The following is a 6,047-nucleotide window of genomic DNA, read 5'->3' on the forward strand; positions in this document are numbered from 1 at the left end:
TTTGTCCGCTTAATTTTAAGACAGAAAAAAACCATGCAGAAACCCGCTTAACTTAATGCGGAATCCGCTTGTTTTTAGGTGGTCTTTTTTCTCCATGTGTCGCCCCTTTATAGTAAATTCACCTCATTCCATAGGTGGCACTTGTTTTGAGATTTTTGTAATGCTTCATCAACTCAGAAGAATCCTTCTTTTCACAAAAGCAAAAACACCTTTCATTTTTAATCAAAATCAACCTAGTAATTCTCAAGAATGTAATATTCAAAATAAAATCAAAATAAAACTTCAGTAAAACAAATCACAAATACACAAAAACCTTTTGCCTTTTGAACCATAAACAAATCTAAAATCAAAATCTATAGAAGACCTATAAAGAAGTCTCAAGGACATTTACGTACAATCACAATCGAAACAAAATGGAAAAAAAAAGAGAAACCTTAATTGAAACTCAGGTAAACGTCCCCAGGTGATGATACCGACTTTGTCGTCCATTTATATGTATAAAAATAAAAAAAAAACTTTTGACCCACGGACCACACACATACACACAGAAATACAGATGAAAACAAATAAAAACTCCAGATTCAAAATGTTCATTAAGAAATCAATACTTCTTCTTCTAGTACTTTTTTTTCTTCTTCTTCTGTCATTTTATAATCCTCTTTTTTTTTTTACCTTCAAGCTATGAATATAGACAATAATATAGGAAAGGATTCAGGGACAGAGATTCTAGAGAGTACAATTACTTTCATGTTATACCTTTGTGAATAACAAGAATATTTTCCAAGGAATACCTAGTACGTATTTTTCCTCTTCCATGAACACGAGTTCTCTCTCGCAATACTCAACTCAAACTCAAACCTACCAATAAACTTTTGCAGCAGCAAATGCATTTGCATTATAGCATCGATAGAAAATAATCTTCTAATAGTATAGAACATTTGTGTGGTACACAGGAGGTGGAGAGGTGGTATCCAATTCCTTTGGTTTTATGTTGTGTAGAGGCGAGGTCTATACCGACTCCTACTGAGAGATATCGTCTTTAAAGATGCCACACATTATAACCGATGATGTAGGAATCGGTATACCAATTTGGGTTTCCTATGGGAACGACAAAGGCAATCATAAAGGGTGTTTCAATCACTTCGATATACCTGAGGCAACATTCCATAGAAAAAATCTTTTATTCAAAATAGAAGCAGAAATCATCTAGTACAATTTTTTGAAGAAGAGTATTGGATCTCTGCAGAAATCGAACATATTGAGGAACAACAGGTTTTAAGCACTTACCTTTTAAACAGAAATTTTTCCAAAGTTCGACTTTAAGACCTCACAAAAAAACACCCTGTAACGCCTTCGTCTATATAGAAAAGTCTAAAAGGCATTTGCATACAAAACTTTAACAAGAAATCTTATAGTCTACTGCTTCTTCCTGCTTCAAGCTATATATATATAAAGTACACATACATAAAGGTACGTGATGTCTGGGCCGATCTACAAGCAAAACTTCTTGTTAAGCAAAAAACAGCTGTTGACGTTGCATCTCTTGCCATCTTCACAAAAAGACGACAGACGGTATCGGTATCCTTTTCTCCTAAGAGAGAAAGAAAATGCTATCTAGAATATATTATTTCTTCTTGCATTTGCAAAGAAAGATGTTTTCTTCACTTGTTATGTGAAAGTGTGCAAAAGTAGCTTGGGACGTAAACTGATTTATTGCCTTTTGGAATAAAGTGACACCAAAACGATTATGGCAACACATATACGGTTGACTGAGTTGAGAGCAATCAATCGATTTAAAAGCATTTTTACTGATTTTGATTTTTCTTTTTCCTTTCGGATTTATATTCAAAAGGGAATAAGAATTGTAGTAGTTAGGGGGCAGATTTTGCATTAAGTATGATTTTTCAATAAAATGATAGGAGTCCAAATGCGTCTAGCTTAGGTACAACAGTTTGTCTCATCAGTTAGATGCAGTGTTACCCTTATAAGGAGCAAAAATTTTGATCAATGAATACCGATTTAAGGAGAATTTAGAGGAATAAGGGTACAACTATACAGATCTAACGCATTTTGAATAAAGATCACTTAAAATTAAAATTGAATTAAATTTCACAAAGCCCACTAAAAATAAACATTGTTTAGGTTTTTCTTCTACAATATATGTATATGTACAAGTTTACATTGTGTTATAGTTTTCAACTCGATATTCGTATAAAATTATGTACGCCTTGAGAAATCTACTTTAACAGGTCGATCAGGTTACAAATCAAGAGTTTTCAGAGTCACTGTGGCGTATACGTAACATTTCAATCTAATAATTTCTCTCCATAATATAAACTGTTAACACCCTGGACTTGTTTTTGACTTCTCATCCTGAGTTATATGCCATAAGCGTCCTCGTAACCTTAGAGACGTCAAAGAGATATTCTTCGGGTCATTTTCCAAGTGGATGATTTGATGGCATATTTTACTGAAAAATGGAATGAATCACCAAAACTATGGTGAAAGTAAAGTTATTGCGCTCGATAGAGTTTAACATCAAGCTTTTTTTTATCAAAGTTGAGTGCTAACGATCGCACCTTTTGCTTTTAATACTTGTTTACAACTCGATTAAAAATGGCATTCCGATGCACCACCGCTGCACCAACGTCGAACCACTTTTTGACCGCCGCACCACCGCTGCAACACGTTTGCACCATTTAAAAAAATTCTTAACTGCTGCAGCACCGTGGCACCACCGCCGCACCACGTCCGCACCATTTTAATTTAATTGAAAAATTTGCAACACGGTCGCACAAAAATTCTATTCTCGTACTTATAAAAATGTTTAAGTCGTCTTCAAAGTTTTTTGACTGGCAACAAACTGCCAGTTCGTACAAACATGACTTGGTGGTTAAGGCGTAGGACTTCTAATTGAAAGTGCTCTGGATACGGACGTGTTGTGGCGGTGGTGCACCGAAATTTTTCGCAAAACAGCGGTGGTGCAACTGTGGTGCGGCGGTCAAAATTTTTTTTATTTTATATTTAAAAGTTCAATTTCTATTTATTGCAACGTTTGTTTGGTATACAATACATGCGCCATCTAGAATCTTAAGACCAAGATATAATGATTTTTTTCATATTTCTCGCCATTAATTACAAAAAAAAAAAAGAAAAACTCAAAAATTACTCTATCGTATCACTCAAATTTTCGCTACCTATTTTGACATTCCTTTTTTATGCCTTATAAAATATAATGAAAAAACAGAGACAGACAATCAAGCTAATTTGCAGAATTCACTTTGGTACGTTCGTCTTCTAATTAATTTCAAATATTGAACCAAGTCAGTCAAATCAATTGTATAAGCATTTATAGATGCACAATACAGTTTAATAATTGCTTCAAGGCTATTTTCCAACATCTAATAATAATAATAATAATCGAAAGGAGAATCTGGAATGTGATATGTATACGTGTGCTTTGCATATGTAATGCAAATGCATAGTTAACGATACCAGGAAGTCAAAATATTCTATATAAACGGAAGTATGACAATAATGGATACCTAAAATCGATTTCAAATATGTGCGCCATAGACATTCATTTCGACAAGGGTTTAATTTAAATTATTTAGGTGTTGGTATGAAAATAATTACTTATCTAATAATATGTTGTATGTGTGTGTATAATAGATAACTATCGGAAAATCAATTTGTCATATAATGTTCATGTAGTATAGATACAGTATACTTAAATATTGTGGAATGGGAGGGTAGCTATGTAATTTTCTGAAATTTGATATAATTAGGTGACAAGAGATAGTCACGTGAATGTTCATAATATAATAATTGTCTTTTAATAGCTGATAGTTAGTTCAGCTGGTGGACTACTATTGCTATACAATTTTAAGGCAGTTTTTTACACAATGGGATGGTAGTACCAGAAAGACAGACATTGCACACGTTAACACCTATGTGCGATTTATTTATTAGAGTTCATGCTGGTTTTGAGTATTTTTTTTGTCAATAGACACATTTACAATTGATAGAAAATGCAAAAAGCTTCTAAATCCTACAAAGTTCTTTTTCAGTTAACAGTATGGATTCTATAATGATTTGATCTATTCAAACACTTGAAAACTAAACGATGTCGAAATACGCGGCCGGCTGCGCCATTTCCAAATGTCATTTCAAATGCCCCACGTGGTCATTTCAAATGCCCCACGTGGGTCATTTCCAAATGCCCCACGTGGGTCATTTCCAAATGCCCCACGTGGTCATTTCAAATGCCCCACGTGGGTCATTTCCAAATGCCCCACGTGGGTCATTTCCAAATGCCCCACGTGGGTCATTTCAAATGCCCCACGTGGGGCATTTCCAGATGCCCCACATGGGACATTTCAAATGCCCCACGTGGGTCATTTCAAATGCCCCACGTGGGTCATTTCCAAATGCCCCACGTGGGTCATTTCCAAATGCCCCACGTGGGGCATTTCCAAATGGGAAACCTACACTATCTCCAAAAAATAAAATCTCTAATAAAATCTCCAGAAAATTTTTGACCCCATGGACAAAATCTTCATGGGGAAAGGCATCCAATGGACAAAATCTCCAATAAATAATTTTTTCTCCAAATCCCCAAAAATCTCCAATTAGCAAAAACAAAAACGTAATAGAATGATAAAAAAAAACACTGTAAGTCAAAGTAAAATCAGAACTAAACACGACAATTTTATAATCATAAAGGTTCTTCTTTTAAAACGGAATAGAAAAAATAAGTTGTGTAAACAACCGTGACTTGAACCTTCCTTGTTTGACCTACCATTCGTGTGCCTTAACAATGATTCTAATTTACTGGAAGGATACAGCGAGTTGAACTAAGCATAATCTTTTGATTCTAAAGCATAATCTTTTGAGGCAAGTTATCACAGCATACAATTAAATATGAGTAAAAATAGGTCTTCCCAAAATGAAGATGCGCGAGTTGTGTATTAAGCAATCAAATCACGCGCGCGATTTGATTGCTTGATACACAACTTGCGCATCTGAAATTATGGGATTTTCGCTCGGAGATTTTTTTTTTTGAGATTTTTTCCTGGAGATTTTGTCTATACCCAGGTTTGTCTTGGGGATTTTGGCTTTGGGGATTTTCTCTTTCGGATTATGGGTTTTGGTCATTCATCACCAACCCTTTCCAAATGCCCCACGTGGGGCATTTCAAATGCCCCACGTGGGTCATTTCAATTGCCCCACGTGGGTCATTTCAAATGCCCCACGTGGGTCATTTCCAAATGCCCCACCTGGGGAATTTCAAATGCCCCACGTGGGTCATTTCAAATGCCCCACGTGGGTCATTTCAAATGCCCCACGTGGGTCATTTCAAATGCCCCACGTGGGTCATTTCAAATGCCCCACGAGGGTCATTTCCAAATGCCACACGTGGGTCATTTCCAGATGCCCCACGTGGGTCACTTCCAAATGCCCCACGTGGGGCATTTCCAGATGCCCCACGTGGGGCATTTCCAGTTGCCCCACGTGGGGCATTTCCAGATGCCCCACGTGGGTCATTTCCAAATGCCACACGTGCGTCATTTCAAATGCCCCAAGTGGGTCATTTCCAAATGCCCCATGTGGGGCATTTCCAGATGCCCCACGTGGGGCATTTCCAAATGCCACACGTGGGTCATTTCAAATGCCCCACGTGGGTCATGCCCCACGTGGGTCATTTCCAAATGCCCCACGTGGGGCATTTCCAGATGCCCCACGTGGGGCATTTCCAAATGCCACACGTGGGTCATTTCAAATGCCCCATGTGGGGCATTTCCAGATGCCCCACGTGGGGCATTTCCAAATGCCACACGTGGGTCATTTCAAATGCCCCATGTGGGGCATTTCCAGATGCCCCACGTGGGGCATTTCCAAATGCCACACGTGGGTCATTTCAAATGCCCCACGTGGGTCATTTCCAAATGCCCCATGAGGGGCCCCACGTGGGGCATCTGGACCCACATTGGAAATGACCCACGTGGGGCATTTCAAATGCTCCACGTGGGTCATTTCCAAATGCC

This window comes from Episyrphus balteatus, chromosome 2, assembly GCF_945859705.1.
Source record: "Episyrphus balteatus chromosome 2, idEpiBalt1.1, whole genome shotgun sequence".
Classification (NCBI taxonomy): Eukaryota; Metazoa; Arthropoda; class Insecta; order Diptera; family Syrphidae; genus Episyrphus; species Episyrphus balteatus.